At 45.3% G+C, this 24034-nt stretch overlaps 1 long non-coding RNA gene across 4 annotated transcripts in view; it reads left to right on the forward strand.

The window, feature by feature from the left end:
- Positions 1 to 9067, forward strand: part of LOC144828059 (uncharacterized) — a 51903-nt gene extending 42836 nt beyond the window's left edge. For 3 of the 4 annotated variants that reach the window (XR_013610403.1, XR_013610397.1, XR_013610402.1), the window contains 2 exons: positions 8148 to 8425; positions 8734 to 9067. This is a non-coding gene — a long non-coding RNA (uncharacterized LOC144828059). The remainder of the gene's footprint in view (positions 1 to 8147; positions 8426 to 8733) is intronic. The other variant, XR_013610400.1, reaches the window with a different exon arrangement.
- Positions 9068 to 24034: the final 14967 nt, after the last annotated feature.

Consider the following 24034-nt stretch of genomic DNA (forward strand, 5'->3'; position numbering starts at 1 on the left):
CTCCAAAGGTATGGACTAGCCTGTGCCACATTCATCTTCACTGAGAAATCACACTATGCGTTTACCAATGTCACAGTCACCTCTGAATGTATTACTGCCTGGAGCTCCATGAGTCAGGGGTCAAGGTCTTCAGAGTTCTGTATCTACATCTCTGTCCTTATAATACTGTCTCTACACCATTATCTTTAAGCTAGACTATTCAGTGGGACACATCACCTCATTTTATAACTCCCTTCAGCGGTCTCATTGTTGTTGCCAAAACTTGCCCATCCTCATGACTGGGCTCCTCCTGCCCAGCATCTGGAGCTGGCAGAACTTGCCAACAGGCATTCCCAAACTAGACCTCGATGGTCCCACGACCATCTTCCTTCTTCCAGCATGCCTCCTCCACTGCCAGAAATGGTTCTCAACTGACATCAGAGTCTTGCTGCATGCTCCCGTAGGCCCTACAGAAGCCAAAATGTTGAAGGTAGAGCCACTCAGATAAGAGGCAAGTCTTCATTTCCGTACTACACAGAAAGAGCAGGTGGGTCCTGTCAGGGCTTACTCCTCCCTCCAAGCATCTGTATCCCTGTCTTCCACTCCACAGCACACACCAACAATCTCGGACATGGTTTACACTCAGTATTCCAGATGCCAGGGCTCCTGGCAGAGAGGGGCAGCGATAGGGAGATTGTGGTAGAGCGGTCAGGTTTCCCAGGTTCTGCGTGGGCAGTTGATCCAGTCCATGTTTTAGCTTTATGTTCTGAGACTTGTATTCCTCTCTGTCTCTCAAGACTGCCAATCCCAGAATGCAAAGCAGAAAGCTGGACTGGATCTTCTACTACGGCATGGACCTGGACCTGGGCCTGGGAACCTGAGAGCTCTAATGAATGTGTGAACACAGACAGAGAAAGGGTAATGCACCCGAAATGCATTGGAGCAACAATGACTTTGTATAAAGCCGTATGATTTGGATGCTACCTATCAATTAATGAAACTTATTTGAAAATATTCGATCAAATTGAATAAATTTTGGAACTTCATCGGATTCTTTTGTTTTGAACCAGAGGGAGTGCCCAATCACTGGGATGTGCGCACTGACTGTGTTCACACATTCATTGGTTTATCTCTTGGCGTAAACGGACGGTTACGCCGCCAGTTGGAGCACCTTTAAAATTCCTATATATCGTCAAATTCCCCACTTAAAAACATTTCTACCCCAACACAAGCTGTGCATTGCCTGCTTCATTTATTTGAACCTGAGAGCTCTGCCAATGACCCTCGATCACAAGGTCTCTCTGCCGGAAATCCAGACTCCCCCAGTACCCTCTCGCCTCAGTTGGGGGCCTTCACATCAGAGAAGAGTGCAGGTTTTCCATGATGGGCGCGTAAGACGAGCGTGATGATCACTGTAAGTGACAGGAGTGTCTCCAAACCTCCACAGCTGAAAACAATATTTGTGAAGACAAGGCCGCCAGGACTAGAAAATCCAGATCTTCAGATTTTTGTGAAAAATAGTCTGAGAGGAACAGCCTCTTAAACTAGGGTAGTGCATACCACAACTTCGGGACACCGTCACCTAACCATATTGCAAGCTGTGCCCATCACGTGCCACATAGAAGGGATCCTTGCTGCAGCCGCCACTCCTAGCCCCAGTATGAGCCACAAGTGACCATGGCCTAGTATCAACAACAGTCAATCATGTGCCATGGGGGACAGGCACCTGGCTGCGGCTACAGCTCACAATCCAGTATCATACACATGCACCATCACCTCACCATACTGCAAGATGTGCCCATCACGTGCCGCAGAGGTGAAGCCTGGCTGCAGCCACCACACCTAGTCCCAGTATGAGCCACAACTGGCCATAGCCCAGTATCAACCACACGCCATCACCGCTCAGTATCAGCCTCATGCCATCACAGCCCAGTATCAACCATACGCCATCACAGCTCAGTATCAGCCACACGCCATCACAAGACTTCAGTGTCCAGCATCCCTTGGGGTTGACGACGGCAGCAGAGTGCACCAGGAGGTGTTTAAATTTGTGGCAGGGCTCCCGCAGCGCGGGAAGCCCGTTTTGCAGACCTCGTTGCAACTGCACTTCCCTGGGCCACAGGACTACAGTGCCCAGCATCCCTTGAGGCCGAAGACGGCAGCAGAGCACCCCAGTAGGCGCTTAAATTTGCGGCAGGGCTCCCGCAGCGCAGGACAAGCGTGGGTGGGCCAGTCTGTGCCCATCAGAGGCTGGACTGGCCCACCCCCCTGAAACCTACAACTGAAAGCTTGCCCAACACGCTAAAGGTACAGTGACTGACTTTGACTTCTACCAAGCTATAAAACAGATCCCCTAATAATGACCAGCTAGTTTTATTCTTGGTCTTTTTCTCTCATCGTGTTGCGCTCCTGCTTAACTATTGGGGAAAGGAAAGTAATTGAGGGAGGGCTGGGAGGTGCTTTGAAGTAAAAGACTCGGAATCCTAGCCCTGGGCTTGAGAGGGGGAACTTGGGGAAAATGTGATGGACCGAATAGAAACCATATTATCTGATTGTGAGAACTTGCTACGACATCCATACCATCTACTCTTACATCTGCTCCCTCCCCGAGGGACCACCAAACCTCCACCTCCTCTACAGCTGCATCTGTTACTCCAGGCCCTGGCAGTATACCAAGCCTATTCAAAAAGGTAGCTAACAAGAAACAGCTGGCGAAAGTCACTGAAGATATGAGGCACAGGGTCAGACTGATTTGCATATGGCCATGTCTGAACTGGGGTGGTGGAGTGAGCTAAAGAATGATGATGGATTAAACCCACATCAGTTGACTGGGGGTGAGTGTTTGATTTGCTCCAACGCTCCGTCCATCATCCCCTTTGGTATCGCACTGAAGATATCGAGGCGTTCCCTATCGACTCCCCGGGCAATCATAGCAAAGCCCAAGGTGGTTTTTAGTAAACCTAGCTTGAGAAATAGAATCTCATCCCTCGAGGAACAACCAGTTACGTCGAGACACCAACTCACAAGGAGAGCTCGCAACCTATGGGCACAGCACCTAGTGGGATGGATACGACTCTTCACCTCGGTGGTTGCAGGGTGGCGAGTACTGAAACAATACCAACTAACCTAGAACTTCAGAGGGAAATTCTAGCCCTAAAAGAAACAATAGGGGCTTTAACCTCCCTCATTTCCAAATTATCGCAGTAGCCCAGAGACATTACTTTCCATGCGCCCTTCGAGTACACTCACAATCTTGAAATGTAATCATCTCATTACCCAGAGCAAACAAACAACACGTTATACCCCAATCATCATTTCTGCACCCTTGACTGGAAACCCAGGCCACAGCAAAGGGGACCTCCACAACATGCCATCCCTGAATGACAAATACCAAGAAGGCCCCAGGGGAAACTATAAGGGAAAGATTGGGCCCATGATGGGCTCGACGAAAGAACCATTCTATCCGACCACAGGCCACCGCGAGGTGTCTCCTCTTCATAGGCCTTTCCCAAACCCCCACAATGCTCCCCAGTCTACCATTTACAAGGCTCAAAAAATCATTACAAATGCACTAGACCTGCAGGTCCAGTAACCTACAAAATCTCCTCGACCTAACTGAAATGCACTTGACCTCTGACTCTGAAAGCTGAGCAAATGTGACAAGTTAACAAGATTTAAAAGCAGTTTCATTTTTCATTCCCTTTGTGAGCAATAAAGATGCCTTTAAATCTTGCTATCTTGTCACATTTCCTCTGCTTTCAGAGGCAGAGGTCAAGTGTCAGTTTGTCTTCCTACTCGCCAGAAAGGGCGAGTAGAACCTAAAAATAGCTCGTCCTGAATTAATCTGACTCGCAAATACGAGCGGTCAAGTGAATTTTTCAAGCCCTGCATTTACATGATCAGTGTACCCAAGACTGATTGTAACAACAAACATGAGTATGAAGAAGCCTTAAAGAACAAAGCCACTCATTGCATTTGGCATGTAAGGGGTTGCAGATCGGTGATAAGGGAAGATATCTTGAGGGCGAGAAGATGTGTCCTGAATAATAGTGCAGTTGACGCAATAGAACTTACCCTCGTAAGCGAAAATTTAGTGTACAACTTAGTTGCTCTGGCAGCCAGAACCTGTCCTTCGTGTACCACCAACATTCAATTGAAATTAAACATCCCTTCTCTCGCGGCAACTGCTAAGGGACTCCTCACTCTCACCTCTATCACAGAATGACTCACTATGCCCAGAGTCCCCACAGTAATGTGGATTCCCTTCCAACATTGATCTTGACTCTATTCACATACTGATGCATATGGCTCCAGAGGGCCGTCCCTCTGAACTTGAGCCAGGGATATCTAGCACTAATCCTCCTTTACATGCCGAATCTGTTCTGCAAATGGGAGATGACGTCCTGGCTGGTGACAAAACTACACACATTTATTTGACCACTTACATGGCTGAACTTGCTCTCCCACCCTCCATCCCCAACCCACTGCACCACTGAAGCAGGAAACCTGGAGCTTGACTCCTACTTTTATCCCAGGGTTCGAAACATTTCACAAACTGGCAATTCCCTCTAAACAAGGCCGCCCCTCTTTGGGGCCTCCCCATTCTGATTAAATTTGTGTCACAGAGGAGCTTTCCACCTACAATCGAGATATTCTTTGAGTCAGGCTCAAAGGCCCACCGGGCAAGTGCATAGACATTTTTAATATCTATGCTAGGAGTTCAAGAGCAGGTAGGTCACCAACCCTGCGAGCCCTAGAAAAGGCATTGGATGCAAAGCAGGCCGCCTACCCCTTAATTATGGGTGGTGACTTTAATGTAACTTTTGAGCCCCTCGATTGGGAAGATATTTTAGAGGCCAATGAGTAGGATAACGTGGTCGGTTCCATCACTGGAGCTCACTCCAAAAAAGAAGTGGTCCCAAGCGGCAATGCAATTGAACTATCTAACCCGTGCACATAGCTTACGGGACGCAAATGGAAGGACCCTTTCCGGCAAAAGCGGGGGAATGACAGAGGTTCGCCATGTTGAAATGGTAAGGAACTTCCAATGCTGTGGGCATGAAAGTACTAATCTCCTACCAATATGTCTAACACTGAGCCAACACATTACAAAACAGTAAACGAAAATCTTTTATGGTATATACATTTTTTTTTTAAATCAATACCACCCTCAGTGAGTTTATTTTAAATCATCATGGTAATATTACCAAGGTTTGCAACGATAGGGAAACATAGCTACATTGTCCTACCAAAGATAGATATCATGATAAAAATCATAATGCGACTGCTAAAAAATCCCATAAATCTCCCTTAGGTATCTCCTATATCCAGGGAGTATAGACATGATTTAGTTTGTTAAAAATCTGTCAACAGAGGAGCCAAGCTGGCGACCGAGATGGCTGCATAGACGCTCGGCTCCGTGAGCCTTCTCACCCCGTGCATACATCCTGACAACTATCCTGAGCCGTAATGGCATATTTAAGTAGGCGAAGGACAACTTTCACTCACCGTTTGCTCCTGAGGCTTTTACGTGCGGCAGACCCGTGGAAATGTCCCCGACTGTTCTGCGGCCTTCATAGAGCTGGGACCGGGGTGTCGAGTGAGGAGAGTATCCGGCCGCGACTGCGACAACAGCGGCCTCTGGTGGAGGTGAGGAGTCGGCCGGAGGGCACCGGAGATCTGATGGGCCGATGGCGACAGTGACGACCCAGTCCGTCTAGTGGAGTGCCTCGTGGGATGTGCGATAAAGCAGGGTCGAGGGGAGTGCACGATACTTGGCCCCCTTTCCAGTGTTGTGTCCGGGCATAACTGATGACTCTTCCCGGAATCGGCGGGCGGCTCCCAGGGAGTGGCGGAGATTTTGTTTAGCCCTTTGGTGGCCCTTCGCTGGGAAGCCTGCCTTGACTTTCTGGGTCCTCGTGGTAAACCCTGTTGTGCTCTGGTGCTGGGCCCGGTCCCGAGGTGAGGTGGAGAAGGACGAGGCCGGATCAACTAAGATGTTGGCTGGCACCCTCTTACGCAGACCACATCTAGACGGAGAAGCTGCTGTGCGGGAGTGTCCTGGGGTCTGGCGACACGAGACGGAGCCCATGTCCAAAGATATACTGGCGGCGTTAACAACCCTGCATACGACCCTGCTCCGTGACGCCCGGGATCTGGGAAGAAGGATGGCCGCCATTGTTGTCCCACCGTTCCACACGGGCATAGTTCGATCTCAAGGAAGCGCCGATGTGCCTGCCTCTGCGTCAGTGCTGAGTGCTCCAGCTACGCCTATGTTCGTGGAGACTCTGGAAGACCCGGTTCATGTGATCGCTTTGGACAAATCTGTTGTACATGTGAGTGACTCGTCGGGGCACATATCTAATCAACGGCTGGGGAAACAACGTCGATCTATGGTTTGGGCTGCCCCGGCGACGTCTCAGCGCTTGCCGGATGGTGTGACTCTCCTTCCCTGGCTGATGCGACTGTGTTCGGACTGGAGGATGTTTTCGGGGTCGGTACTGACACAGACGGATTTTCGCCATACATATTCGGCCGGGTTTTGGTGGCTGAAGTCCCATGGAGTAATAACACAGCCCGGTCCGCCCGGATCACTTGGACCCTCCACGCTGCTCTGTGTGCCGATTGATAAATGGACGTATGTTGGTACTACTGATAGAAAAGGCCTGGGGTGAGACCGTCTAGGACATAGTGGAACTTCTTGTTGGCTGACGGTGATTTAGGGGACACTCGGCAGGGATGTTATTGATTGTGCTATCGGTGATTAATGTTTTCCATGGCTATTCTGATCTCGCTTTTAGGATGTTTACTGTGCGCGGTGGTGGGGGAGGGGCCGGGTGGCCAGATCGATGGCCCTTCTCCACATTTTTCTTCTTTTTTTTTCTTTTTCTTTTTCTATATTTCGGGTCTCTTATTTAGGGCGATAGGCACGCTGGTGGGGGGGGGGGGGTAGGCCGTAGCCTTCTGCAGGGGTGTAGGGTGGGGGGTAGGGGGATGGGGTTTGTTCACTTGTCCCTTCTTTGTCTCTATGGCCCTTTGTCTTTCTTCCTTTTTGGTGTCGTCGTTTTTCATGTTTCCTACAGTATGTTTCGTTTTGAGGGGTGGGGTGCGGCTTTGCTACAAAACGTGTTTGTTTTTACATTTATCCTGACTCGTATGCCTTTCCCCCAATACTTCAAACGTATTTACACTATTTGCGGATTTCCTGCTTCATGCTTGCTATTGTAGGACCATGTGAGATCGTATGGCATTGATTTTGAGTTTTTCTTTATTGTAAAATGAACCTTCTCGAATCCTGAATCTTACACAGTACGCTTGAATACAAGTTATATCCTGGACACTTATTAGACCCCGATTTTCGGGCTGTTGTAATTTCCCACATTGATTTGCTTTATTTACGACTTGACTGATGGCCGGCCGGGGTGGTTGTAGGCCCATGCTTGTATTTGCTTGAAGTAACAATAAATGTTCTTAAAAAAAAAAAAATGTAAAAAAAATCCTGTCAACATGGTACTAAATTTTCAAATTCCCAATCAAATCATCAAGATAATACGGTTAATTAATATGGGACAGTGTACAGAAAAGTTGTGATATAAATCACTTAATTTCATCCAGTCTTCCTTGGTATTCAATCCTCGTCTCACTGTATCTAAGATTGAAATATATACCACTGTTGTCTATTTTTGCGTTTTAGTTCAAGATTCCCCCCTTCAACTTCCTGTTGTTTTTTGAATAAACCACCGAAAGTATGTCCTGCTTCCCTAAATTGTTCCACCAAGGGGGCATTCTCCTTATTAGTTTTAAGTGCTGATTTATGCTTGGGTAGATGCTCTCTAAGCTGCTAGGCTTTCTCACCTACGTGTCCTAAGCTGCAGGGACAGTTTATCAAATAGACAATATTGCTGATTCTACAGTTATTCAAATCTTTTGCTGTCAGTGCGCGGCCATTATATGTAATCGTTTATTTGGGAGTCTTGTTCAATTTGGACCTTAAGGAGGTTCTTTACTCATGCAATCATTGCCATGATATTTGGGAGTTCTTTGAATTACCTCACTATAGTTGGGTATGACCCCAATTTCAGTACCCAGTTCGAAGTAAGGGTACCTTTCTCTTAAATAGTTAGAGTTGATACTCGTTTGTTTAACTCTTCCGTTCTCTTTTCATTTAGGATATTTTCTTGAGGACATCTTACTGAAAAGCAGTGTGTCACCTATCAGTAACTATATCTACAATCATAGTAGTATATAAAGGTGTGTCCCAAAGAGAAAATATATTTTAAAGTTGCACTGTATCAGAGATTTAAAGTATAGACCTGAGGGGTTTGCCCCTGGGGTAACATTATATTATTTTTATCTGTAGTTCAACACTAGGACTGAAAACGTATTCCTTAGTTTCTAAAGAACAGCTTTGTTAGACCAGAACGTGCCACACCTCAAAGGCTATTAGGTAAGTTGATTATTGAAATTGAATGAATGAGAGTGCATAAAAGTGACGTTTGCTGTCGGATTCCATACCCTAGTCTTGATTCGGCCTTCAGGATAATTGTCTTCTTTTAGATAACGTTTTTATTGTGAATTATTTTTATGTGCATGTAATGATTGAATTATAATGTTGAAATATGCGAAATCGTCAATTAGATTATCATTTCGGAAAAAGATTAGTAAATTCTCTCTTTATAAATATTGGCTGTGACTTAACGATATAAGATAACGATACGAGATATTATCTGATATATGTTTTGTGTTTTTATGCAGGCTAATTCTCCATATTCGTTAGGATGGAAAAAAATATTTCTTATTGTCCCCAAGAAGGTGGTTTTATTCTGTTAACCCACCGAAACGCATCAACGCCTCCTTGTGTTAAATTTGAGGAACAAAGTGTTATATGTGGAAAAAATCGCAGATAATAAAAGTATTCTATTGATTCCTTCAAAAGTTTGACTACAAATGTATATGTTTTTTGTGTTGTCTGACTTGTTATAATATATTTGTGATATCATGTGCAATGGTTTTTATGACCGGGTTTTAAACTGTTTTTAATTAGATGAACGTTCTGAAATTATGCAAATTGGTTTATATGGTTTGATATTAATAAATTGGCGATCATGAATTGCCTTGTGGGTCCTTTTAGAGATGGGTTTAGAGATGCGTATGATATGGAGAAAGTGAAGTACGCAAGTAGTGAATGTATTGAGTTCTCCAAGAGAATTTACTGTTGACAACCAGCTGTATTCAACATTGACCTCAACGCCCTAGGGAAGATGCTTTTCGATCCCACCCAGGATGTACCCAAGTTGGGGAATGATCAGATTTCAATCCTTGTGTTCGCTGATGATGTGGTCTTGCTAGCACTCACAGAATTGTCTGTGCACTGCCTACTGGAAGGCTTTGAACTTTTCTGTAAAGCTAAGAAACGAACAATCAATGTGCAGGAAACAAAGTTCATGACCAAGGGCCAAATTGAAATCAACCTTCAGGATCTATGGTAACTAAATAGAGCAGCTTAAACCTTTGACTACTTGGGTATCCGGATTGATGATAAGCTTCACTGGGGCAGCCAAGTAACCAAGTCTGAAGGGGTCCTCTCCTGACAATCCAGGACAGCACGGAGATTGGGAGTAAGAGTAATAACCGACAGATAAAGCCAGCTTTGACTGCCTACAAAACTAAAGCAAGCCCTACAAAAAGTGGTAACCACCTTCCTGAGGTGACTGCTACAGCTAGGCCCAGGGACACTAATGGTGGTGCTCACAGCCGAACTGGGAATAACTTCTAATGACTTCTGTGGCAGATAACATCGCTTTCCGCCCAGCAAGTTACTAGATATGTCTCTGGACTACAGCCATTCTTGTACCAAAAAACCTTGATGGACATTCTGAGATGAAAGAATTGCAAATACGTGCCGTGGTTCAGGCACGTTGAGTACATCTTAAAGTCAATCAACTGTCTAGACCGATAGCTTTTCCCAGAACATATAAATAAAGATACTCTACAATTGGTAAATAGAAAATTCTGGGATTTCATATGGCAAAAGCATGAAGATACAAACAGTGCATTTCTAACCAAGCTGGACATAAAAGCCGAACCTGGCTGGGAACCTTACCTTGACTCACTTTCGCTACCCAAGAAAAGGGCTCCTTTTCTCAAGTTCGGCTAGGCATGCTATAGGTTAATTCCTATCCCCAATCCTGGCTAAAGGGTTATGGCCAGAGAGATGGCACGTGTGGCTATTCTCTTGGTGGCCAAGAAATTTTGAAGCATTTTATGTTACTCTGTGTCAAGTCTTTTGCCCCCCCGAAGGTGCTACCTCAGCCCCAGTTCTTAAAATACTGTATGAGGAGCTGTAAGGATAGAGGTGCAGTTTTTTTGGAGTTATTGTGCAGGTGAAAAAAAGTGATTAAAAACCGTGTCCGAGGCGCCGAGGAGGTCTGCATGATAGGCGAAACTGCCAACACCGATTCACCACAAATCGTGGCAGGATCTTGTACTTGCAAACCCCGACGCCCATGTGGCATGCTATGATAGCGCTTCAAATTTCTTTTCTAGGAACCCGGAAAAGAACTATTTACCACCACTGTGAGTACCAAGTGGGGTTTTTTCAGGTAATCAAGGGTAGGGTACACCTTAGCAAGTGTATACCGTCCGGGCTACCATCACTGGTCCTGATGAAAACCTAACAATTACAAAAAGAGGTTGAAACTTGTAGACCAATTTTAATCTCACAAACTTAACTTGTGACACCACAGGCCAACTTAATCTGGCATGGTGTCCCACTGAATTTTTACTGTTGCCCAATTACTCCGGAATAAAGGGATTTTTAGTGAGTTTAAACTGGACAATTTTTAATCACTTTTTTTCACCTGCACAAGAACTCCAAAAAACTAACCCGCTCCACTGTAGTCAGGTGTTGCAGCACACCCGGATGGCACTCGGCAATCCGGGTGGGACCCCGATGATGAAGTATGTCACCAACTAGGTTGGTGAGTGAGAGGTCTTCTAACAAAGGATGAATCTGTCCTTTTCTTTCTTTTGTGCACCTCTATCTCTCTGGCGGAGTCATTGAAGTGCCTCCAGGGGGTACTCCTCCGATTGTTTTTTGATACTAGCAAAGGGGACCAAGAGTATTCCCTTAAATTATACCTTTTCTCTCTCATTGTTTTTCCCGAGCTGTAAGGATACCCTTCCATTGTGTTACAGAACTGATCAGTCAGAGATCTATCAGGCGGTAGCTTCTTATATATATATATATATATATATATATATATATATATATATATATATATATATATTCACTGAAAAAACCATAGGTTAGAGACCATATATAGTTAGCTGGACATTTTATTGACATAAAACCAATGAAATTCCATATATAGTTAGTTGCACTAACTATATATCGCGCACCCGCAATCCACTGCTGATGATGTCACATATTACATCATTCATGACATGGTCAGTGACATCACTGATGACATCACTGATGACATCTCAAATGACATCACTGATGACATCACTGATGACATCTCAAATGACATCACTGATGACATCATCTAGTGTCTGTGTGTTTTTGTAAAGTTTAAATATGTTTTACATATTGAAGAATGAGTGGATGTATGGAAGACTGAGTGTGTGTGTGGCTGGCTGGGAGGTGTGTGACTCTGTGCATATCAATGTGTACTTGTATCAGTGATTGTATAAGAGAGTAAGTATGTGTTAGTTTATGTGTGAAAAGTATGGTGTTCTGTGTTTAACTTTATAGATGAGGAAATCGAAGTGTGATTGATTCTTCACAGGACTGACTAGGTGTATGAGTGCATATGATAGTGTTGTAATAATGAGTGACTGTATGTATGAGTGATTGTATGGGTGAATGAGTGAATGTGTGTGTAGACGTAGGAATCAGTGAGTGCGTATGTAGTAACTGGTATTGGTGTGTCATGATGTCATCAGTGATGTCATTTGAGATGTCATCAGTGATGTCATTTGAGATGTCATCAGTGATGTCATCAGTGATGTCACTGAAGTATGGTGTTCTGTGTTTAACTGTATAGATGAGGAAATGGAAGTGTGATTGATTCTTTACAGGACTGACTAGGTGTGTGAGTAACTCCATGGATGAGTGGCAGTGTGTGAGTGTCTGCATAGGTGTATGAGTGCATATGATAGTGTTGTAATAATGAGTGACTGTATGTATGAGTGATTGTATGGGTGAATGAGTGAATGTGTGTGTAGACGTAGGAATCAGTGAGTGCGTATGTAGTAACTGGTATTGGTGTGTCATGATGTCATCAGTGATGTCATTTGAGATGTCATCAGTGATGTCATCAGTGATGTCATCAGTGATGTCATTTGAGATGTCATCAGTGATGTCACTGACCATGTCATGAATGATGTAATATGTGACATCATCAGCAGTGGATTGCGGGTGCGCGATATATAGTTAGTGCAACTAACTATATATGGAATTTCATTGGTTTTATGTCAATAAAATGTCCAGCTAACTATATATGGTCTCTAACCTATGGTTTTTTCAGTGAATTTTCAAGGTTTTGTAAATGCAAATTCCTAACTATATATGGTCTGTAACCTATGGTTTTTTCAGTGAATTTCATTGGTTTTTTAAAAGCCAATATCTATAGCTGTAAAATATATTCTTTATTACGTGACGTATCACGTAGCCACGTGAGACGCCTCATGACGCATCGCATAACCGTGACGTATCGGCTCTGCAGCGCAAACAAAACCCGTAACGTAAGCGTGCCGGAGCACGCTTACAGATATATATATATTTTTTAACCTTAATTAGACAAAATCCACACGTGCACATATCTTGAGGCCTTGCAAAGGCACATCAAACAAACAGTCCCTACAATTTAGCCAAGTTTCCTGGAAATCTATTCCCTTAATTTTTTTTTTACTGTTTCTCTTGGTTTTCCCCTTGTTACGCTTACTGGGACGCTACCCGGTACGCGAACCGGACGCTCCAAAAACACAAGATGGCGGACTCCCGTTACGCTGCCGGTTAGCTGCCCGGTTCGCGTACCGGGAAGCGCCTCTACCGCGAAAAATCGCGGGGGACTTTAATATCCCCCTCATCAATCCTAGGGGGTCAGGAGGGGTTTACCTTGCCCCCTTTCCTTCATTTCCCCCTTCTTTTTTCACCACATCTTGTCTCTCGAACCTACCGAGAGACAAGATGGCGGCCGCTCCGGACTGTTTACAATGTTGACAGCTACGCTGCCGGTTAGCTGCCCGGTTAGCTGCCCGGTGAGCTGCCCGGTGAGCTGCCCGGTTCGCGTACCGGGACGCGCCTCTACGGCGTAAAATCACAAAAAAAAAATTTCTTTTTTGCCCCGCGGGGCACTTTAATATCCCCCTCATCAATCCTAGGGGCAGGAGTGGTCTACCTTGCCCCCTTTCCTTCATTTCCCCCTTCGTTTTTCACCACATCTTGTCTCTCGATCGTACCGAGAGACAAGATGGCGGCCGCTCTGGACTGTTTCGAATGTTGACAGACACCGGAGAGCCAATCAGCTTCGCTTCGTGAAGTTCCGTTACGCGTCAGGTACGCGAACCGGGGCGCTAACCGGAGCGCTGTCACAGATATATATATTTTTTTAAACGTTAATTTCTCAAAATCCACTGGAGCACATATATTGAGACATAGCAAAGGCACGTCGGGCAAACCATATCTACAATTTTGCCAAGTTTCATGTAAATCTATTCAGCCGTTCGAGCTAAAAGTGAGTCCAACCGCCCTATGGAAAAATGAATGGGAAAAACGCGTTTTGGGACCCCCCTTTTTTCTCGGCCCCCCCTTGACGAAACCCCCCCCAAATTTTCAGGGGCTGCTCAGAAACAAAATGTGCCATTTTCCGGAAAATTTCAGCAAATTCCGTCGACAAACGCCAAAGTTATTAGACATAGAATTTTCAGAAATCCCATAGAGAAAAAATCCTAACTATATATACCCACTGGCTATCGCCAGTAGGTAATATACATATATAAATATATATAATCTGCATATCTATATAAATATAAATGCATGCATACATATACATATATGCATACATATGCATGTTATTTACATGAAAGTTTTAAAAACACTAATAAAAGCAAAGCTAAAAAGCCACCTCATTACAAACAGAATGGCTTTAACTTAAACGAGGGCGAGATCTATTGCATTTTCAATGCTTGTTTACTTTGGTTCTATCAAGAAGGCATTCAGATGTGTCACATATTTGCCATAAATTCTGAATGTTAGCACTCTAGTTGCTCATTAGATCACTGTAGTAAAGCTAGTGCTCACCAGGGAAGTCTGCTGCTAATCATGGTTTGTAGCCATTTTCCCGCATTTTTTATCCCGCAGACTTTCAGTCCGCATACCATTATCCCGCAAGGTCATTGACCTCGCATACCATTATCCCGCATTTTTTCAAAACGCATGTGCATTTATCGCGCATGCCTTTACAAAGAATTATGTTTTAAAGGCATGTATGGTAAATGCATTTGCGTTGTGAAAACCACGATGACGAGAGAGGTAAGTGGGTTTGTGTTAATTTTTTCGTGGGTTAGTGATTGTGTAGTGTAGTGTAGTGTTGTGTAGTGTAGTGTTGTGTTAGTGTAGTGTAGAGTTGTGGTGGTTGTTTAGTGTAGGGTCATGCTGGGGGTAGTGTTTTAGGGTTTAGGGTTGTGTTGTAGTGTTTGCGTAGTGTAGGGTCATGCTGGGGGTAGTGTTTTAGGGTTTAGGGTAGTGTTGTAGTGTTTGCGTAGTGTAGGGTCATGCTGGGGGTAGTGTTTTAGGGTTTAGGGTTGTGTTGTAGTGTTTGCGTAGTGTAGGGTCATGCTGGGGCTAGTGTTTTAGGGTTTAGGGTAGTGTTGTAGTGTTTGCGTAGTGTAGGGTCATGCTGGGCGTAGTGTTTTAGGGTTTAGGGTAGTGTTGTAGTGTTTGCGTAGTGTAGGGTCATGCTGGGGGTAGTGTTTTAGGGTTTGGGGTAGTGTTGTAGTGTTTGCGTAGTGTAGGGTCATGCTGGGGTGTAGTGTTTTAGGTTTTTGGGTAGTGTTGTAGTGTTTGCGTAGTGTAGGGTCATGCTGGGGTGTAGTGTTTTAGGGTTTAGGATAGTGTTGTAGTGTTTGCGTAGTGTAGGGTCATGCTGGGGGTAGTGTTTTAGGGTTTTGGGTAGTGTTGTAGTGTTTGCGTAGTGTAGGGTCATGCTGGGGTGTAGTGTTTTAGGGTTTTGGGTAGTGTTGTAGTGTTTGCGTAGTGTAGGGTCATGCTGGGGTGTAGTGTTTTAGGGTTTTGGGTAGTGTTGTAGTGTTTGCGTAGTGTAGGGTCATGCTGGGGGTAGTGTTTTAGGGTTTTGGGTAGTGTTGTAGTGTTTGCGTAGTGTAGGGTCATGCTGGGGGTAGTGTTTTAGGGTTTTGGGTAGTGTTGTAGTGTTTGCGTAGTGTATGGTCATGCTGGGGGGTAGTGTTTTAGGGTTTTGGGTAGTGTTGTAGTGTTTGCGTAGTGTAGGGTCATGCTGGGGGTAGTGTTTTAGGGTTTTGGGTAGTGTTGTAGTGTTTGCGTAGTGTAGGGTCATGCTGGGGGTAGTGTTTTAGGGTTTAGGGTTATGTTGTAGTGTTTGCGTAGTGTAGGGTCATGCTGGGGCTAGTGTTTTAGGGTTAAGGGTAGTGTTGTAGTGTTTGCGTAGTGTAGGGTCATGCTGGGGGTAGTGTTTTAGGGTTTAGGGTAGTGTTGTAGTGTTTGCGTAGTGTAGGGTCATGCTGGGGGTAGTGTTTTAGGGTTTAGGGTTGTGTTGTAGTGTTTGCGTAGTGTAGGGTCATGCTGGGGGTAGTGTTTTAGGGTTTAGGGTAGTGTTGTAGTGTTTGCGTAGTGTAGGGTCATGCTGGGGGTAGTGTTTTAGGGTTTAGGGTTGTGTTGTAGTGTTTGCGTAGTGTAGGGTCATGCTGGGGCTAGTGTTTTAGGGTTTAGGGTAGTTTTGTAGTGTTTGCGTAGTGTAGGGTCATGCTGGGCGTAGTGTTTTAGGGTTTAGGATAGTGTTGTAGTGTTTGCGTAGTGTAGGGTCATGCTGGGGGTAGTGTTTTAGGGTTTTGGGTAGTGTTGTAGTGTTTGCGTAGTGTAGGGTCATGCTGGGGTGTAGTATTTTAGGGTTTAGGGTAGTCTTGTAGTGTTTGCGTAGTGTAGGGTCATGCTGAGGGTAGTGTTTTAGGGTTTTGGGTAGTGTTGTAGTGTTTGCGTAGTGTAGGGTCATGCTGGGGGTAGTGTTTTAGGGTTTTGGGTAGTGTTGTAGTGTTTGCGTAGTGTAGGGTCATGCTGGGGTGTAGTGTTTTAGGGTTTTGGGTAGTGTTGTAGTGTTTGCGTAGTGTAGGGTCATGCTGGGGTGTAGTGTTTTAGGGTTTTGGGTAGTGTTGTAGTGTTTGCGTAGTGTAGGGTCATGCTGGGGGTAGTGTTTTAGGGTTTTGGGTAGTGTTGTAGTGTTTGCGGAGTGTAGGGTCATGCTGGGGGTAGTGTTTTAGGGTTTTGGGTAGTGTTGTAGTGTTTGCGTAGTGTAGGGTCATGCTGGGGGTAGTGTTTTAGGGTTTTGGTTAGTGTTGTAGTGTTTACGTAGTGTAGGGTCAGGCTGGGGGTAGTGTTTTAGGGTTTTGGGTAGTGTTGTAGTGTTTGCGTAGTGTAGGGTCATGCTGGGGGTAGTGTTTTAGGGTTTAGGGTAGTGTTGTAGTGTTTGCATAGTGTAGGGTCATGCTGGGGGTAGTGTTTTAGGGTTTAGGGTAGTGTTGTAGTGTTTGCGTAGTGTAGGGTCATGCTGGGGGTAGTGTTTTAGGGTTTTGGGTAGTGTTGTAGTGTTTGCGTAGTGTAGGGTCATGCTGGGGGTAGTGTTTTAGGGTTTAGGGAAGTGTTGTAGTGTTTGCGTAGTGTAGAATCATGCTGGGGTGTAGTGTTTTAGGGTTTTGGGTAGTGTTGTAGTGTTTGCGTAGTGTAGGGTCATGCTGGGGGTAGTGTTTTAGGGTTTAGGGTAGTGTTGTAGTGTTTGCGTAGTGTAGGGTCATGCTGGGGGTAGTGTTTTAGGGTTTAGGGTTGTGTTGTAGTGTTTGTGTAGTGTAGGGTCATGCTGGGGGTAGTGTTTTAGGGTTTAGGGTAGTGTTGTAGTGTTTGCGTAGTGTAGGGTCATGCTGGGGTGTAGTGTTTTAGGGTTTAGGGTTGTGTTGTAGTGTTTGCGTAGTGTAGGGTCATGCTGGGGGTAGTGTTTTAGGGTTTAGGGTAGTGTTGTAGTGTTTGTGTAGTGTAGGGTCATGCTGGGGGTAGTGTTTTAGGGTTTAGGGTAGTTTAGTTGTTTAGTGTATGCTAAAGGCATATTCGTTCTAAAAGTTTTCGTTATTTTAATTTGCGGCCTAATAGTACATGCGGGATTTTTTTTGCGGACTGATGGTATGCGGGATTTCGTCATATATTCGCTAATCATACTTTCTATGGCAAAATGAACCCCCTCATTTTGCTCCTTTTTAAATTAAATGTTTTAAGAGTTACCACTGTATTCCAATCAAGATGGCTTCAGGTGTGCCATACCTTTGTAATAAGTAGGACTGTTAGCACTCTAGTTGTTCTTTAGAACACTCTGGGACATTCTGTCATTGGGCTATAGTTGGGCTACATCTGGCTGATATTTGGGCTACATTTGGTTTTTTTTGTCTCTGGTGGCCATCTTTGGGCTACATTGGGCTACATTGGGCTACATTGGGCTACATTGGGCTACATTTGGGCTCCAACATATATATAGCCCAATGTAGCCCAATATATATTTTTCAAAGTTAATTTTCGTAAAAACCACTGGAGCCTATATCTTGAGACATAGCAAAGGCACATCGGGCTACCAGTCCCTACAATTTTGCCAAGTTTGGTGTAAATCCATTCAGCCGTTCAGGCTAAAAGTGAGGCCAACCGCCCTATGGAAAATTGCATGGGAAAAACATGTTTTGGGACCCCCCTTTATTCTCGGCCCCCCCTTGACGAAACCCCCCCAAATTTTCAGGGGCTGCTCAGAAACAAAATGTTCCATTTTCCTGAAAATTTCAGCCACTTCTGTCCTCAAACGCCAAAGTTATTCGACATAGAATTTTCAAAAATCCCATAGGAAAAAAATCCTAACTATATATACCTACTGGCTATCGCCAGTAGGTAATATATATATACATTTTCTGGAAAGGAAGATATTTGGTTACACCAGAGGAAAGGAGAGCAGCAATCCTTAAGATAGTGATCCAATGGAGCTCATTGTTACATGTTATTTATGTCCGGAGCACTAGTTTGATGTTTGGAGCAAAATTGCTGTTAACTGTCGCTATTGACCCAAATGGCATAAGCACTTTTTCTGATGGGAAGGTCTGGGGCCCTGATTTGAGCCTACAGGTGCTACCTCATAAGTGAGCAGCAGGGGAGAAGTGTGGCTCACTGGTTAGAGGAGGCAGACCTGGAAGCAGAGGTCAGCCCAGGACCAGGGTTCAATTCCCAGCTCGGCAGGGTCTTGAGTCCTAAAATGTCCATGGACTCGACAATTCTCATTCCGGTGCCTACACGATTCACGGGTTCACACTCTGCGACTCTGGGCAATAGCTTGCTTAATCTCTACAACGGCCCCTCGCGGCGGGATGCCTGGCTTTCACCTTGTGGATACCCTGCCGGGGTTATCTCACAGGGGAATGTGCATGCGCACATCAGTTCTGTCGTCTCCTCTTGTTTTCTTTCCCTCCGCCTCATTCGAAAAATTTCCCGTTTTTTTTCTGTTGATGCCCTCAAAGCCATCATTTCTGCCCTTATTACATCCCGCCTGGATTATGGAAATGGCCTGTACGTAGGCATTCCGGCCTACGAAACTCGCCGGCTCCAGGCCATCCAGAACCAGGCGGCCCGTCTTGTCCTTCGTCTCCCTAAGTTTTCCCACATCACCCCTGTCCTTAAATCCCTTCACTGGCTCCCCGTTCATTTTAGATCCCAATTTAAACTTGCCTGTTTGGCTTTTCGGGCGCATGCCCGCTCTGCTCCTCTCTTTATCAATTCTCTAATCTCTTCTCACGTCCCTTGCCGTTCTCTTCGTTCGTCTTCTCTCTCTCTTCTTCACGTTCCCCGCTTCCGCAAATCCCGCACCGGAGGCACCCGCTTCTCGGTGCGGGCTCCCCAGATCTGGAATACCCTCCCTCTCTCTATTCGTTCCATTCCTATCTTTTCACACTTTCGTAAAGCTCTCAAAACTTTCCTTTTTCTTCAGGCTTTCCCTGGCTAAATCCCTTGGACCCCTGGCAGATACGGTTGTGTTCCTCAGCGCCAGGAAGCCGCTTGGCCGCAGTGCGCTCTAGAAGCTCTTTTTTTCATTTCATTTCATTTCATTTCATTTCATTTCATTTCAGGACGGGTTCCCTAAGCAAGCGCTTAGAAACGCTTGGTGATTTGCGCTATATAAATTCCTGTACATTTACATTTACATTTACAGGGGAGGTCTCAATGCGGCCCTATAAGGCGGCTTAAGATTGTAAAGGTTTTTTCTGGTGTTGATACACTTTCTTTTCTAAAAGGATCTGCCTTGTATTGATGCATCTTAGTTGTCCTGCATAAACACTTTTAACACTCTAGAATTGGCAATATCAGACAATAACTACACCTAGTATAAAGTCTTTAGTGCCTATGATGATGGCACCTACATACAGCACCTTATTCTGCTTGTTGCACGGACATTTAATATCCCTTTTAACTTGCCCTGCCTCAGCACGGTTGCCCTTTCGACCATTCTTGCACATGCAAACATTTGAGGTTTAACCCTTTCAAGCCTCGGTTGGCATGGTTATCAATGATTTTTAGTTTACACACCTGCCCGTTCTATAGTCACCACACCACTTTTTTATACTCACATAACATTTAAAATATCTTCAGTGTTTTATTATAGTTACACATGACATTTCCTGTCCTAGTCCCACCTGCACGGGAGTCCTACCTTCGTTCTAACACATCTATGCCTTGATTCGTTATGCCGCCCTATAGAGTATAACTATATTTTGTGTGTGTTGTAGCGAAGGACAGAGGACATAGCTGTGTAATTGAGGGAAACCACGCGGACTAATCATTAGTCCTTTAAGGTGTTTTAAGCTCGGCAGATAGCACCTTGAAAGCAAAGAAAGGAGGCATCCTAGTAAAATGGGAACATGTGGACAGGAATGTTTTCTCCTTTTTGTCTTATGTAACATTTGGAGAATGAACTGCATAATGATCACAAAGGTCGGGTTTTTTGTCCTGTGTATTTTATGATTTTATTATTGTATGGCTTTACTGTAAAGCTGAAACAATACATTTGAAACTTGAGTCTAGGGAGGGAAGGCTGGGAGAAACATCTGAAGGAGCTCAAGCAAGACATAGTGAACTATGTACTTGGCCTGCGTTCACCTATGTCTGGATACATGAAGAGAGTAAGCAAGACTCTGGAGGCCAGCCAAGAGCTTCCCAAGTTCTGGAATAACCAAAGGTCAGCACTGGTTGAGTACCAACCAGGACAGTGGGTGTGGATGATTGAGCCTGTGGCTCCCAGGGAGCTACTGTACAAGTGGACTGGGCACTACCCAGTGGAAGTCACCTACCTGGTAGACTTAGGCACCCCTAGGGGCCCTCACAGCGTACACCATGTTAATTGCCTAAAGCCACACCAAAACAGGGTTGAAATAGCCATGCCGATGGTCACCGATGAAGGTCAGGAGGAAAAAAATGACCCCCTCCCTGACTTACTGTCAAACAACCCTCAAGAGGGTTCAGTGCAAGGTGTTGTCTTGTCAAATTCCCTTACTGACCAACAGCAGACTCATTGCAGGCACACTCTAAACTAGTTTGCTGAGCTCTTCTTCTTGACCCCTAGATGGACAACATGGTGTGTACACAATGTGGACACTGGTGACAGCCTCCCTGTCAAAAATAAAATATACAGATTGTCTGACCAAGTCAAGAGTTGCATCAAAGCTGAGGTAAGCAAGATGCTAGAGCTGGGGGTGATAGAACCTTCTGAGAATCCCTGGCCTGCCCAGTAGTACTCGTCTGGAAACCTCCTTCAAATGGTAGAAAACAAGAGACGAGGTTCTGTGTGGATTACAGAAGGTTGTATGTATGCAGTCACTAAAACAAATGCACACTCCATTCCAGAGCTGATGAGCTGGGAGAGGATGTAGCCTTACGGCTATAGCGGTCAACGTTTGTGCTGGGGACCCGGGTTCGAGTCTCGGCAATGACGCTCAACATCCTGTGATTCTCGGCAAATCACTTAATCTCCCCGTGCCTAACAAAAATGAATGTGTCCTTGTGTAACAAAACTGATGCTTTGTAAAGCGCTCTGATACCTTTGGGTCTAGTTCGCGTTATATAAAACACAAAAAAAAAAAGTTTGACTGGGTTCAGTCAACTTCTTAAGTACTTTTGGTTTAATATCAGGGTACTGGTAGATTGGACTCACCCAAGGAGGGAAAACAACGTCAGCATTTTTGACACCTGAGGACCATTTTCAATTTAAGATAATGCCCTTTGGGCCTGCCACTTTCCAAGGGTTGATGAATCGAGTTCTTTCAGGACTGGACAACTGTAGTGCAGCTTATATGGATGATATTGCTGTATTTAGTTTCATCCCGGAAGAATCACCTGGTCCACCTAAGGGAAGTTTCAAAAGGCCAGTAAGTTACAGATAGGGCAGATTTCTGTAGTCTACGTGGGTCACCTTGTAGGTGGAGGCCAAGTGCAACCTTTCCAACCCAAGATCCAGATCATTGCGGAGTGGGAGGCTTCCAAGACCCAGACACAAGTCAGGTTTTTCCTTGGCTTTTCTGGGTACTACAGGAGGTTTGTGAAGGGGTATGGGACCATTGTTGTTGCACCGCTCACTGTAGTTTCCTCCAAAAGGCAGACTAAGAAGGTCATCTGGAACACAGGATGTTAAAAGGCCCCCAAATTCCTGAGGTGGTTCTTTTCCCTAAAAGGGTATGGACTTTACAGTGGTATACAGACCAGACGGCCTTTCCAAGGCCTTACATGGGAATAGATTAGTTGCTCATCACCTTATGCCTGGGGATTAGGGTATCATGTAAGAAAGTGCCCTTTTCCTGTGGTCACCCCCACACGTTTTGCTCCAATGCTGAAAGTTAGGAGTCTGAAAGTGCCCTGGATCCTGCTTCCCAGGCCCCAGTGCCAGGGCTTTCTCCATAAACATGATGAAGCAAATTGGTACTCCCAACTGCAAGGACATTAACCCCCTCATGAGTCCCTAGTAAAGTGTTACCAAGAGTACCCAGGGCAAAGGTATTAAAGGGGTCACCAGGGCCTGAAGCACTATTTGTGTCCTCCTGAGTGACCAGAGTAAATAGATGACCGCAGGCCTACAATTACAGACTGCAGAAACAGTGCAAACTGATCCAACTCGACTTTGCCCTCACAATGAGTCGTAAGTCAAAGCACTATCTTGAATATATGTCAGTACCCCCTAAGGTAGGCCTCCTCGCCCAAGAGGCAGGGTGCAGTATGTTAAAGGTGTGGACATATAAATGCAAGTTTATATGTCCCAATAGTTGCCCTTTCCATTAAGGACTACTTCAAGTGAACAGCAGTCCATAGAATAAAATGGGCTGGCACCAGGGCACACTCATGGTTACAAGCTCCATTCAGGCACCACTGAATATGATCATGTTTGGTATCAAATGATGTGCCTGCTCAGTTTTGATGTGGAATGCACCTCAGTGTTTGCCCACCTGGTTGCCCCAGCATTTCCTGTGCTCGGACTGGCAGCGTGCAGCTGCAACAGCCAAGACAGGAATCTGACCTCCTGCCAGGCAGTGTGAACACTCTCGGGAGCCAGAAACAAAGGCCTATCTGGGAAGGAGGTGACACATCCCACCCCGACAGGATGGCTAGTGAAGTGCCACATCAAGATGATGAGCTTCAAAGCATGCACCATCACTGATATGCATGCAGGCTAACTTCCAAAGGGGCAAGCCACCCTCGCCACCCCCAGGCACATTTGCAACCAGGCATTTGGGGAATTTAATTAGTCAAGAGGCGTACACCCCTGAAGTTTAGCAACACCGCTAGTGTGGGCTACCTAGTCTGTACAGCCAAGGAAAGTTCCTGAAATTTTTAGAAGTGGCAGGATAGAGGGTCCTGGTTAGAAAAGGGGACACCCCCGGATGTGGTCTCCTCAGGGGCAGATTAGCTGCTGGGGTAAGTTGCCAATTGACCACTTGCACCCGCACCCCCCATGCCCTTAGTTTAGCATCTATGGGACACCAGAACCTCAGATCTGTGAAGAATGTAAAGAAGGTCAAACGAGACACCAGAGTTTGTGACAAAAGGAGCTGCACAAACCAAAGTCAGGATACTCTGCACCTGTGACAACGCTCACAAAACTGCACAAATACGACTCGTCTTGGACTAAAGCCTTGCTCCCCAGACAGGAGGAACCCTTCGAGAGCCAAAAGCACCTACCGCCTGCCTTGGACTAGTGGTACTAGTCCCCGGCAACCACAGGTACAATTAACATCCCAGAAGCAAAGAATATTTGGCTATTGGGCCCTCTGAGGGATTGCCCAAAGGTAAATGGTCCAGGGCATTGTGGGAAATGTAGTCCTGACCTCCCGCAAGTTTTAGGCAGCTACCATTTCTCTGCGGTCCTTCAGACGTCAAAGCATCATCTTCCTAACCTTACCAGTACCAAGGAATGTTGGTGACCAGTCTGGTTCACCACTTTTACTCAATGCTGCAGCAAGAGGGAACCATGTAGCACCTTCAACCGACCACAGGAGTTAGTCCTGGCCCCTTGATATACCTCTGTAAAATAATTGTTGTCCAGAGATATTAATTTTTGATTTGTGTTTTTGTATCATTAAAGAAGTAATTTAACTAGATAATTGCTAATCCGGGCTGAATTTTTCTTGACATTTAAAAAAATGGCGGATGTGTTGCAGTGATGCTCTAATATTTCAGGAACAATGAAACCTATATACTTAATTTTGTTGTCAAACAGGTTTTGGGGTCAAGTAGTCTTATAGA

Source organism: Lissotriton helveticus, chromosome 1_1 (genome assembly GCF_964261635.1).
Source record: "Lissotriton helveticus chromosome 1_1, aLisHel1.1, whole genome shotgun sequence".
In the NCBI taxonomy this organism is placed as follows: Eukaryota; Metazoa; Chordata; class Amphibia; order Caudata; family Salamandridae; genus Lissotriton; species Lissotriton helveticus.